The sequence below is a fragment of the Callorhinus ursinus genome, unplaced genomic scaffold (genome assembly GCF_003265705.2).
Source record: "Callorhinus ursinus isolate GAN/ISIS: 27379988/994484 unplaced genomic scaffold, GSC_fseal_2.0 scaffold14, whole genome shotgun sequence".
Lineage (NCBI taxonomy): Eukaryota > Metazoa > Chordata > Mammalia > Carnivora > Otariidae > Callorhinus > Callorhinus ursinus.
In genome coordinates, this window is record NW_027397076.1 from 45,098,446 (window position 1) to 45,111,428 (window position 12,983).

At 48.4% G+C, this 12,983-nt stretch overlaps 1 protein-coding gene across 2 annotated transcripts in view; it reads right to left on the bottom strand.

Annotated features, from left to right (window-relative positions):
• The window catches only part of ATP23 (ATP23 metallopeptidase and ATP synthase assembly factor homolog), a 99,836-nt gene that overhangs the window by 86,585 nt on the left and 268 nt on the right, over positions 1-12,983 (bottom strand). Inside the window, exons 1-2 of one of the 2 annotated variants that reach the window (XM_073900754.1) lie at positions 7,935-8,118; positions 697-921 (exon numbers count right to left, since the gene is read on the bottom strand). The gene's annotated coding sequence lies outside the window, so the exon portion shown is untranslated. Of the gene's footprint in view, positions 1-696; positions 922-7,934; positions 8,119-12,983 lie in introns of those variants that run through there. The other variant, XM_073900753.1, reaches the window with a different exon arrangement.

The window sequence follows — 12,983 nt, forward strand, 5'->3', positions numbered from 1 at the left end:
ATTTGCATGCTCATGGTCCCCCCACCACACCTGGGCTAAAAGTTTCATGACAGCAGGGGATCTTGTCTTCTGCTCATCATTATGCTCATCCTCACCCCTGTCACAGTGCCTGGTATACAGCAAGTGTCTACTTAATGAGTGGTGACCTCCTCCCTGAGTTGTTCCCCTTCTCTCTAGTGTCTTCCATCCATTCTCATCTATTAGGTAATTCTTGTGTCCCCAAAAGATGCATCGGCCTCGTTTATTTGAAATCTTATTAACACTACCCTTTGCGCCATCAGCTTCTTTTCCCCTCGGTCACGCCACCAAATACCCAGGGAAGATACTTGGTATTTATGTGATAGTTAGGACCTTTTGGTTGAAAACCACAGAAGACCCACTAAACGTGACTTCAACAATGAGCAAGTATATCATTCTTCAGAGGCAGAGAGGGTTAATTCCATCTTCAGGAAAGTCAAGGCTCCCCTCAAACTTCCAGACAGCTTGTGGCTCTGTCAGGACCTCTGGGCTAGTGGGCTTCCCCTCCATCTCATTGGCCAGGGCTGCCCCACATGCCTGGGCCTAAGCCAGGTGCTGGAAGGAGGCAGAAGCACCCCGACCGGTTGCCTAGACTTAACATTCCTCTCCTGTGGGCTGAGGGGGTCTCCTTCCCTGGGGACAGGGCAGTGTACATTCAGGAACAAAACCAAGGCTTACCAGCACAGAAAAGAAGGTAGGGAGTGCTGTTGAATCCATGAGCTGCCTGCTAGCGTTCCACTCAACTGTTTTCCTGCTTCAGTTAGCCAGAGTCAGTTCCTGTGGCCTGTGACCACAAGATTCTGGCTGATGCAGATCTGGGGCTATGCAGCGACGAGTGACAGGAGGAGCGTTCGTGGCCAGGAGGGTGATGTCAGCGCACGTCCACAACACAGAACAGCCACACTGAAAAAGAGGTGAAATGGCCCTAAGACCCCGGGAAATGCCTGGTGGGTTCTGAAAGTGAGGTTGTTAGAGCTCAGAGCCAGCAGCTGTATATTTCAGGTACCTGGACTACACTGGTGCCCCAACGTGCTGTGACCTGGGGATGGCGCTCACATGGATGTTCAGTTCATAGTAAAGTGGATTAAAGTGACCACCCTCCCTTCTTAAAATTCTCTCCTCCCTTGATGTCCAGGGGGCCATGCATCTAGAAGACTGGCCTCTCCCACCCATTGCCTTCCTTCCAGAAGACTTGAGCAAGTGCACCACCATTTCCCCAGCTCACCTCTCCCCCCCCCCCAGATACATGCTGCTTCATGGTTCTGTTCTTGAGCAGCTCTCCCTCCTCTGGACCCAAGACTCCACCCTCACTCAGACCTGCCCCATCCCCCAATCTGAGAGTCAGACCTTCCTGCTGGGACCTTAAACTCCTTTCCTTCCTCCTCTTGGAGGCCGGCTCCCACCGAGCCTGCTTTGAAGAACTTGGTTCAGTCCCTGGCACACAATCAACATCTGACTGTGGTTGTCAATCTCATCTTATCTTCTTCTGCCTCATGGTGAATGGCCTGCCTCAAGGCCAGCCACTTTGCTGCCCCTTTCTCTAGTTCTAGAATGTCCTCCACCCCTCTCACGCTCTTCCTGTGAGCTGGGGCTTTCCTCCCCATTGCTCACGACCTCCATCCTTGTTCCACTGATTCTCACTGTCTCACCTCAACTAGACCTCTCTGGGGCCCAGTAATCCTTGTCACCTTTGGGGGGTTTCCAATCAAGTTCCCAGAGCAGCTCTTCTAAGCTCCTGAAGCTCCCCTCCTCCCCCTGCTCACCTTTCTCCTACAGATAACCCACTCCCTCTTTGTCAGCAGGAGCAGGAATAGGAGTGTTGGGCACAGACACCACTATTATCTACCTCAAGAAGACAGCTCGGACTTCTGGTCACAAAATGGTGGAGTAAAGCTCTTTCCATCTCCTTTTTCCCCTCAAAAATCAACCCCCCCAAATGATATGGAGAATAAAATAGAGAAACCCAAACTCCATCTTTAACCAAACTAGCAGACATTTAAAATCTTGAACTACATCATATGAGAACAGAAAGTGGATGCAAAAGTGGCAAACGACTAAGAAAGTCAGGCCCAAAACGTCCAGAGGCATATACCCATAAAAAGCAAGCTGACGGGGCACCCGGGTGGCTCAGCCAGTTAACTTAGTTAACGCTTCAGCTGAAGCATCGGCCTTCAGCTCAGGTCATGATCTCAGGGTCCTAAGACTGAGCCCCATGTAGTGTCCTGTGTAGTATCCTGTCGGGCTCTCTGCTCAGCAGGGAGTCCGCTTCTCCCTCCCTCTCTGCCCCTCCCCACCCTAATCATACTCTCTCCCTCTCTCTCTCTCAAATAAATAAATAATCTTAAAAAAAAAAGAAGAAGAAGAAGAAGAAGAAGAAGCAAGCTGACTCTTCCCTCAGAACCCCTGAGAAACTTGGGAATTGGAAGTTGCGAGTAAACTAGAAGACAGGGGTCTAAAAACTGAGGGCCTGTTCAAAGATCTATTTAAAGAGCAATTCGATAGTCAGGAAAGTCAGCTGTACCCAACACAATCAAATGACTTATTGTGTCCCCTTCCCCACTCATGCAGGAGACAGGAAGATGGATTCTGGAGACACTGAACTTTCCTGGGGGAGGCAGTGGAGAAGAAGGAGCGAGAACAAAAATGGAGTGAAAGTCAGCATTCTGAATTGGGTTACTCAGCCGGCTTACCACACACTGCTCCCCACTTCCCGTGCTACACCCAGCTCTAGGACTCTGGGCAGGTGGCCTTATAACCTTCAAGCTGGAGACTAGACCAAAGGATCAAATTCTGGAAAAAACCAGACTGTGCCACTGATACTGACAACTGGGAATCCCCAATGAAAGAGTCCAGCCAGCCGCCTGACTGCCCTACCGTGAGCCCACACTGAGAATTTCCAACTGCGTCCAGTGCCTCCTTCTCAAATATGAATGGACGACCAAGGAAGACCAGACCTCTATGGAAAGTCTACAATGTGATACATATCAAAACAACAGAAAATGTGAAATTGGAGGAAACAGAAACAATATAAAGAGAACATTTCAAATTAATATCCTCAGAGAGATGACACTGCATGCATCCAGAGAACCAAGAACATGAAACCATTCAAATGGAAAAGAAAAGAAAAAACAAGGAACATGAAAGCCCTCTTGAAAATTAAAAAAAAGAAGAAGAAGAAGTAGAAGAAGGGGCACCTGGGTGGCTCAGTTGGTTGAGCGTCTGCCTTCAGCTCAGGTCATGATCCCACGGTCCTCGGATCAAGCCCCGCATCACATCGGGCTCCCTGCTCAGGGGGAAGCCTGCTTCTCCTTCGGCCTCGGCCTCTGCCCCTCCCCCTGCTTGTGCTCTCACGCGCTCTCTCTGACAAATAAATAAATAAAATCTTTAAAAAAAAAGAAGAAAGAAAAGAAAAGAAAAAGTTCATGACAACATACTTAGTAAATGGATTGGAATATAACATTGACGAAATCTCCCAGAAAATAGAAAAAAAGAGATGGCCAGTAAGAAAGAAATAATAAGAAAATTAAAGGAGCAATCCAAGAGGTCCGGTATCCAAATAATAAGAGTTGCGGACGTTTCAAAGAAATAATAAAGTTTCCCAGAAGTAAAGACATAAATTGTTAAAACAGGTTCTTAAACCTTAGCATGCACAAAAATACCTGAGGGCTTGTTAAAACACAGATTATATATACAAATGTATATTAATATATAATATTGCTCAGCGATAGAAAAAGAAGGAAAAAAAGTTTTTTAAAGATTTTATTTATTTACTCATGAGAGACAGAGGGACAGAGAGAGAGAGAGGCAGAGGAGAAGCAGTTTTTTAAAGATTTTATTTATTTATTTGACAGAGAAAGAGTGAGAAAGCACAAGCAGGGCAGAGGGAGAAGCAGACTCGATCCCAGGCCCCTGAGATCATGACCTGAGCCAAAGGCAGACGCTTAACCGACTGAGCCACCCAGGCGTCCCAAAAAGAAGGAAATCTTGCCATCTGCAACAATATAAACGCACCTTGAGGGCGTTATGCTAAGTGAAATAAATCAGACAGAGAAAGACAAATACTGTCTGATCTCACTTACATGAAGAATCTAAAATATATTATTTTCTAGATACTAAAATATTAAGCAAATATTAAACATAAAAATATTAAACAAACAAACAAAAAACCAAGCTCATTGACAGGGAACAGACTGGTGTCTGCCAGAGGCTGGGGGTGGGAGTGAGCCAAGTGGGTAAAGGGAGTCAAGAGGTACAAACTTCCAGTTATAAAACAAGTAAGTCTCAAGCACACAATGTATAGTAGGGTGACTACAGTTAATAATATTGTTATCGCATATTTGAAAGTTGCTAAGAGAGTAGATCTTAAAAGTTCTCATCATAAGAAAATAATGTGCCACTCTGTATGGTGACAGATGTTAACTAGACTTAGTGTGGTGATCATTTCATAGTATGTACAAATATCAAATCATTATGTTGTACACCTGCAACAAATAGCATGTTGTATGTCAATTATCTCTCTATAAAACAAACAACAAAACACAGGTTGCAGGGGCGCCTGGGAGGCTCAGTCAGTTAAGCGTCTGCCTTCAGCTCAGGTCATGATCCCGGGGTCCTGGGATCGAGCCCCACATCGGGCTCCCTGCTCAGCAGGGAGTCTGCTTCTCCCTCTCCCCTGCTTGTGCTTTCTCTCTCTTTCTCTGTCAAATAAATAAATAAAATCTTTAAAAAACAACAACACAGGTTGCTGGGACCTAAGGAGAGTTTCTATTCATTAGATGTGGGCTGGGGCTCACGATGTGCATCAATACCTATCATGTTCCCACAGGTGATACTGATGCTGCTATCTGGGGACTACACTTTGAAAACCACTGTTAGATTAAAGAGTCCTATCAAGTGCCATGGAAAAAAGGGCCATGCCAATACATTATGATGTTTTAATACATCAGGGACAAAAGAGAAAAATCCTAAAAGCCGGGGTGGGGGAGGGAGATGAATTCAAAGTCTCAGGAATCAAAATAGCATGAAACCTCTACTGCAAAATTTTCGAAGCTGCAAGGCAAAGGAGCGATGTCTTCAAAATTCTGAAGGAAAATGATTTTCAACCTAAAATTCTATACCCAGCCAAAACTATGAAGCAAAAGTGAGAGTGGGAATGAAACCATTTGGGGTATGCAAAAGTGTCTAAAACGTTATACCTCCCAGGCACTTTCTCAAGAAGCTACTGGAGGATGTGTTTCATCCAAACAAGGAAGTAAACAGAGAAAGATACTGAGTCCTTGAAAGAGGAAAAGGGCAAAGGGAATTCTTAACTACTGGCAATGGGAAGTCCGAGGGTGACAGATACGCTACAGACCTCAACTGGAGAGCAATGCATCCAGAGAAGAACGGAAGGATGCAGCTCCCCAGGACAAATGTCTCCAAGGAAAAACAAAACAGAACTGGTAAGATTATATGACAGGTTTGGCCATATGCAAAATTGTACTGAGAAGGCATTTTACAGAGCTGTTGAAGGGTGTGGGAAGACAGAGCCAGAGATTCAAAGAAAACCAAGCAAAGAAAAAAATCAGGCAATTCACTCCAGGAAAAACAAGAAAGTTGTACAAGAAAGGAAATGTAAACAGAGCATCCAACAAAAAGTTATATTAGAAGAGGAAATGTAACCAGAATACTTGCCTCAAAAGTAAACAGTATTTTCAAAGTCAATAATGAAATCACTGAACATGGATTTAACCATAAATTATGATCTAAACATCAAGGGGGTGGGGCAGGGGAAGAGGGGAGCAAGAATCAAAATCCTCATCTACCAAAACAAGAAGTCAACAAATGAGCTGGATGAATCCAGAATGGCAGTGCATAGATTATTTAGAAATAAGGAAGGAAATACCAGAAGAAACAACTAAAACAGTTGAAAGTGGTTGTCCTTAGGGAGTAGGATAAAAATTGGGAAAAAGGCCAGGGGACTTCTGTTTTTGTTACAGCCCCTCAGAACTCTCGGATTTTTTAAGCCTTGTGTATGTAGTATCTTGATAAAAATAAATATTGATTTTATAGAGCAACTATAAAAGGAGCTGTGACATTCTCCACTACAGCGCTCCTGTAGGACCCTAGGTGGAGTCCAAGGGGCACCTTCCCGGGTGGCATTATTTATCAGCTCAGCCCTCTTCCTCTCCCAAATGCGTTCTCTCCATCTCCTCCTATTTTGTCAGCCAGCAACTGAGTGGCTGTGTGCCAACCCTCCTTCACTGGCAGTTTCCAGAATGTGCCTCTGGGACTCTGCATGCACTGTGCCTTCTACCTGGAAGGCTATTCATTCTTTCCTTCTCTCCCCACAGCCCGACAGATTAAGGATGGTTTATAGTTCAGGCCTCTAACACTTTGTCTTTAGCCAGCCTCCTCTCCCACCTAATTTGGGCTAAGTGTTCCTCTTTCCCACAGCCCCTCTGCCCCACGGATGCTCTCAGCACTGTGAATGCCCCTCCAGTGTTTGGCTTTCCCACAAGACTATGAGCTCTATGAGGGCAGGAATCCTGTCTTACTCACCGTAGCCCCAGGACAGGTTGATGATTATGCAAGTCAATGATTATGCAAATAGTAGAATACATGACTCACATTAAGTAAGGGCTCAATAAATATTTGAATGAGTGATTTAATGATTCACAAAAAAATGCAGACCTCTCCCTCCATCCAAAATATGGCTCCCTTCTACCATCGCCATTCCACCATCTACTCTCCTTCCTACAAGGTCAAACCTCTTAAGCAGGGTGGCTATGGCTGGTACCTCACCTTCCAATCCACTCACTCACCCCTCAGCCCCAAAAAGAAGCCAAGGCCCCTTGGTGTGACCAGGGTCAGCTCCAGTAGGGCTTTCTAACTATCAGAGTTGGCACCAAAATGCAGTAAGCAATTTAGGGACCATCTGCCCAGCCCAGAGAGAAAGCAATCCCCTTAGTTTCCCTAACCCCAGACCCAAAGTACAGCTCTCAGAGGTCTGGAACCCAGGCTAACCAGAGGGAACAGGGTTAGCTCTTGACTTGGCCTGCCTAACAGGGACAGACAGCGTCCTAAACTAAGAGATTGGCTCTACCCAGTCTTCCCCCCTTCCCTGTCCACTTTGCAGGCCAAGAGCTAAGATTCTAGCCCTCTGAGCTGCCATGCCTTGGCAACTCCCTGCTAGTGTCTTCCATAGGAAAGGTATGTGGCCTGGCCTGGGGTGCCGCGAGAGCTGGAGGTAAGAAGCCTGAGTGCTCAGCATTAGCCAGACACACAGTAGGCGCTGGAGGGTAAAAACCCACCATGCATCACTCCCAGGGTTCCAGAAGCCAAAGCAAATCTGGCCTACGCTAGGTCCAGGGAGAAGGGACCAGCATCTGCAACCCTGGAAAGCCTCGAGGTCGCCAGCCTGGGTCAGGGGCATCCTGCCGCCCCACCCCCACGCGCCACGTGACCTCAAAGGGCCGCCAGGGGTTTGGAATGTGGCGACCCAAGCTGTGCCCCTAGAGGGGCCCCGCAGAGCAGCGGTGGAGGGAGGGGCCTCACCCGGGCCGGAATGACTGGAGGGCTGGGGGTGGGGCTCCGGAGGGGCCCCTTCTTTCCTTTCCCACGGCGCCAGTCGTTGGCTTTGGGGGGCGGAAAGGGGGGGGAAGCAAGGGATGGAGGAGGTTTGGCTTCGTCTAAGGAACCTGTAAATGCGGCCCAGAAACTCGATCTGCTCCAGTCGCTTCCCTATTTAGGAGAAGGGCTGGAGCCGGGCGATTAGTGGCTGCTGGGGGCGCAGGTCACGTGGCCACCTAGGACTAAGTGATGGGGAAGAGGGGCGAGGCTGTGCACGGGAGGAACCTGGATTGAGGGGGGTGGGAGTCGCAGCACCCACCCCAAATAGCACCATTTGTCTTTATCTTACACTCTCGCACACTGACCGTGGGATGGGGAGGTCTAGGGTCTGCCCTGCTGCAGGTTCATCTACCCAACGAGCCCTTTGAATGCCTGGGCGAACTGTGTCTGTTGGTTTCACCAAGCCTCCATTGGCCTCAGTCTAGTTTCCAAAGCTCCAGGCAGACAGGACTCCCAAGTCCCAGGCTCCGGTGTCTGTGCTGTCGGTTGGGCTCCCAGGCTCCACTCTGGGTCCAGGACTCCCACTTCCTGAGTGGTAGAAAAAGTGCCTACGATGCTGGCATCCTGCCTCCCAGCCTCCCTGGCTCAGTGCCCCAGGAGTACAGCAAGGAGGAAGATGCCTACTGGGACTGGCTTCCAACAGAGCCTACTATGTGCCAGGCTCAGTGAGAGGCATCAGGAGTGCGGAGAAAAAAAGATGGTACCTGCCCACTTATGGGGGGGGGGGCAGTCCAGAACAATCAGAATGAAAATAGGAGCACCGAGAAGCATCTCAGACAGACCTGGGAGGATTTGAGGAAGAAGTGGCAATTGAAATGTATTCGATAGGGGGAGGAGTCAGCCACGGAGAGGAAGCAAGGCATCCAAGCAGAAAGAACTGCATGTGCAAAAGCACGGACGCAAAGGGTGTCAAAGAATCACAGGTGCTTGGTTTCTCTGGACAGAAGCATGGGTGGGTGTGTGGAAGGTGTAGGAGATGGGGTAGGTAAGCCAACAGGAGCCAGGTCTTGGAGACCATCTGTGCCCAGCTAGGCATCTGAGCTCCATCCTGAAAGTTCCACATAGACAGGATGAGATCTGCATCTTCTAGGAGAGCTAGGATTTGAATTGGGGACCTAGAGAAGGAAAGAGGTTGGTTAGGAGCCTCTTGCCAGCCTCCCTTGAGGTAGCAGCCAGGAATGTAAAGGAGGACAAGGCCTGACTAATAGTACTTGGAAGGGGAAGAGGCCCTAGTCTGCAGGACTGATTGGGGGTGGACATGAGGAGGAAGAGTCTTGGGTGACCTCAGGTTTCTAGCTTGGGGAACTGGGCAGATGCAGAAGGAACAGGTCTGGAGGGAAGGCTGATGCTGGTGAGAGTGGTATTTCCTAAACACTCCCAGTGTTCCAGGCACTAACGCTTCACATATTATCTCATTTAATTCTCACAATAACCTATAAAGTAGGTACTAGTGTTATCCCCATTTTAATATGAGGAAGGTAGTCAAAAGGTTAAGTAACTGAGCAGTACAGTTGGGATGATCAGCATGCCTGCACCTTGCAGAATGAATCTCCCCCAGTCTGAGGCCCCAGTGAGGTGTCCCAGGCTACTCTACAGAGAAGCTATACCCACTCCCATTAGCTCTTCCCCAGCCCCCAGGATCTGGCACCCCCACCAACTGTTCACTCCCCTGTCCCCTCAACCCGACCCGACCCAACCCACCGCCCCCTCAGGACCTTGCTCTGAGCAGCCAGGACAGGAGTGAGCAAGCCTTGTGACAGGAGGGCACAGGGCTCTGGAACCCTGGCGCTTAGACCCCACCTTCCCAGTTATAATACAAAACGGAACTGAGACTCTGCAGGGACAATCAGAGAAACCAAGAAAATGGATGTGTTCCGTTTGTAATAAAAATAAACACTTTTTTTTAAATGGAACATTTCAGTGACATCAGAAGGTCACAAAAGGTGTCCCTTGGCCCAACCCTATGTTTATTTTCTGTGGTGAAAGGGGCAGGGTTCTGGAGCAGCATGCACCTCCCTGGGAGGAAGCCCCTCCAGCTCTGTTTCCCTTTCCCAAAGCTTGGCTTAGGAACACCGGGTCCCACTCCAGCAGCTACAACAGACAGACAGGGACAGCCGCTCCTTTGAGCCCCACCCTCACGGCCCCAGGGTTCTGGCACTCGGTGGTAGTGGGGGGCGGGGTGTGCTTCTGTTTTCCTACTGCCCCTCACCAACGCTCCAGGTGAGGTAAGGGTGAGGCAAAGGGATGAAGCAGGTAGGTGAGCTTTCTCTTGGGAGAGCTGTCAGGCCCAAAGAGCCCTGGCTTCAACTGTCACCCTAAACCTAATTAAACAGCCTACCCAGTCACACAGCCAGCACCTGGCCCCGGGCCTAGAGGCAGGAGGTTATTGAAGAGGCTGTTTTAGGCAGAAGTGGGAATGTCCACCTACCTCCCGCTTCCACCACCCGCGTAACCGAGAGCTTTCTCAGGTGGAGACCTCTAATCTGGGAGCCGAGCAGGAAGAGGCCCATGGCCTACCTGTGTTTGGGGGTTCCAGGCTCCAGTAACTCTGACACTGCCTTTTAATTTCTGGAGGCACAAAGATTCCCACCAGGTTTCTCGGGGACCTTCCCTCATCTGTGGCCCCCACCCTGAGATCTATTTGCGCCCTTGTGCCTCTCTCTAGTCTTGGAAGGGTTTCTGTCTATTTTCTTATACATAAACCTTGCTTTGACCTCAGAACAATGGGGACTTGAGTGCCATCTCCTGCATCTTTTAGGGACAGCTAGACCCAATACAGAGAAGGCCTCTACAACAGACAGGAGATATAGTTGTTCCAACTATAAGTCACTACCTGGTAGTGGGTCATGAAATCAATTGGGGGGTCATGGCCAGCACCTTGAAAACATGAAATACAAGATAGAAAACAGAAATATCAGGGGGCGCCTGGGTGGCTCAGTCCATTAAGTCCGACTCTTGGTTTTTTGGCTCAGGTCATGATCTCATGGGTTGTGGGATGGAGCCTGGAGATGGGCTCCGTGCTCAGCGGGGAGTCCGCCTGGAGGGTCTCTCCTCTGCCCCCGCTCCCCACCCCTCACCCACACACACATGCACGCCCTCCCTCTCTCTTTCTCTCCCTTGAATAAATAAATCTCAAAAAAAAAAAAAGCTTGTACTCAAAAAAGAAAATATCAGAGTGCATGTACATAGCAAGGGTAAATACTGTCCCAGGAAACTTGTTTTAGTTATCTTACAATATAAAATGTGTTTCTTGCTGTGGGGCTCTGAACTCCAGGACAAAAGAGCACTGGTTACGACACAGAGTCAAGACTCATACAGCAAACACATAAGGCTGCCTGCCCTGTGGCAGGCAACACGCTAGGTACAAGAGACACACTAATAAATAATACATAATTCATTAGTCTCAATAATCTCAATCCATCTTCTGGTTGGGAAGCTGATAAGCAAACTGTCAGTTGCAGGGCAAAATGTTAAGTGCTTTAAGAGAGTGTGTAGGAGGCTTTAAAGCCCTAATGTGAGACTGGGTATCTGGGAGGGCTTCCCAGAGGAGGTGATGCAATTAGCGTTCTTAGCAAGAAAAGATAGTGACTAGGTTCTAGTATTTCCTCCATTCTATACATAGGAAAGGAACTATGGTAAAGGTTCAAGAATTCTAGTCTTGAAAGTCTAAAGACAAATTCTAGTCCTGCTTCCTCCTCTTAATAAGCTTGTGAGAGACCTTAGGTAAGTCAATTAACCTTTCCAGACCGTTTCCTCATTGACAAAATGGGCACAAAATTGCTCTGTCAGCCTCAAGGAAATGAGAGATTAAATGAGATAGAGAGGGTATGTGAAAGTATTTTGTAAACTATAAGTGGGGGAGGGACTGTCTCCACGGATGAGGAAACAGAAGCCTAAAGAGGTGGAATGTCCTGCCCACCACTACAGAATTGGGGGTAGCAGGTGTCTCTCAATCCTCAGTTCTCAGCTCCTGCCTGCACTCTTCCTCCTGCCATCCCAACCCAACTACCTTGCAAAGGGGCAGGGGGCAGGGCCCAAAAAGGGGCCCCCACACCCTGACTACTGAAGATTTATCTTTAAGAATTCTATTGGTTTAGTGATCTTTTACTAATGAGGGGAGATAAATACGTAAGAATGCTTCCCTGGGGCGCCTGGGTGGCTCCTGTTGGTGAAGTGTCCCATTAAGTGTTCCACTCTTGATCTTGGCTCAGGTCATGATCTCAGGGTCGTGAGACAGAGCCCCTGTGTCAGGCTCCAAACTCGGCACAGAGTCTGCTTGTTCCTCTCCCTCTGCTCCTCACCCTGCTCGTGTGCTCCTTCTCTCTCTCACTCTCAAACAATCTTAAAAAAAAGAAAAAAGAACTCCTCCCTTTCCCCTTCCGTTAATGAATTAAGATGTACCCAAACTCAGTTTTAAAGTTACATAAGCACCATTCAGATCTTCTGTAACAGCTTTCATCTTGGAAAAACAGCATTTCCACTAATATGGTGTTATATAAAAAGGTTTTGTGTATGTGTGTGTAGGAACAGAAGAACCAGGCACGCATGAGCACTATTAAGGCACACAGGCTGATACACATCACAACCTCACCTGTCCTCATGAAGGAGGGACCGTGAGGGGACAGGTATTTGATGGTACCTGGGGATTTAAGATGTGACCTACTTGTCCTACACCCCCCCAGTGAGGCCTGGTGTAAGTTGGGCAATGGAAACTGCAGAGGGAAGGCCATCAGCTGCTCCCACTTGCCGGGGACCAGAGAAGTCCTGACCCTCTGGAAGACCCTTCCTTGGTAGGTGAGTTCCATTAAATCATTGACTATTAGGTTTGGAAGGAGCTCAGAAGTCACCTGGTACAGTCACCCTACATCACTCCTGCCAGCCTTGAACAACCCATGTCACCTGTGGACAGATGTAGCTCACTGGAAAGGGCCTGATATTGAGCTGAAACTTGCCTTTCTGGAACTCTCACTCGTTGGGAGCAAATGTGTGTATATCCCTCACCTAAAGCCTTGAAAAGTCCAGGAACCATAGCCAGGGGAGGGTGCCTGAGGCCTAAGAGCAAAGGAGGGCAGCACTGAGTCAGCCGAGCAAAAGCTCTTCCCTTAGAGAACTCTATCCATCTAATCTGAAGCTGGGACGACAGGGGAAGGGGGCGGGAAGGAGGTAAGCCCTGAATGGGAATGAGTGAGTGGCTCTGAGCAAAGCCCTGCGACTCAGGTCTCATTTGAACTGTAGGTCAGACAGTCCCGAGGTCAGTTCCAGTTCTGATATTCTGGGGTCCCAAGTCCGCCTCCCACCCACATCCCTTTCAAGATTCACTGGTTGTACTTTTATGTGAAACTGGGGGTCCACGA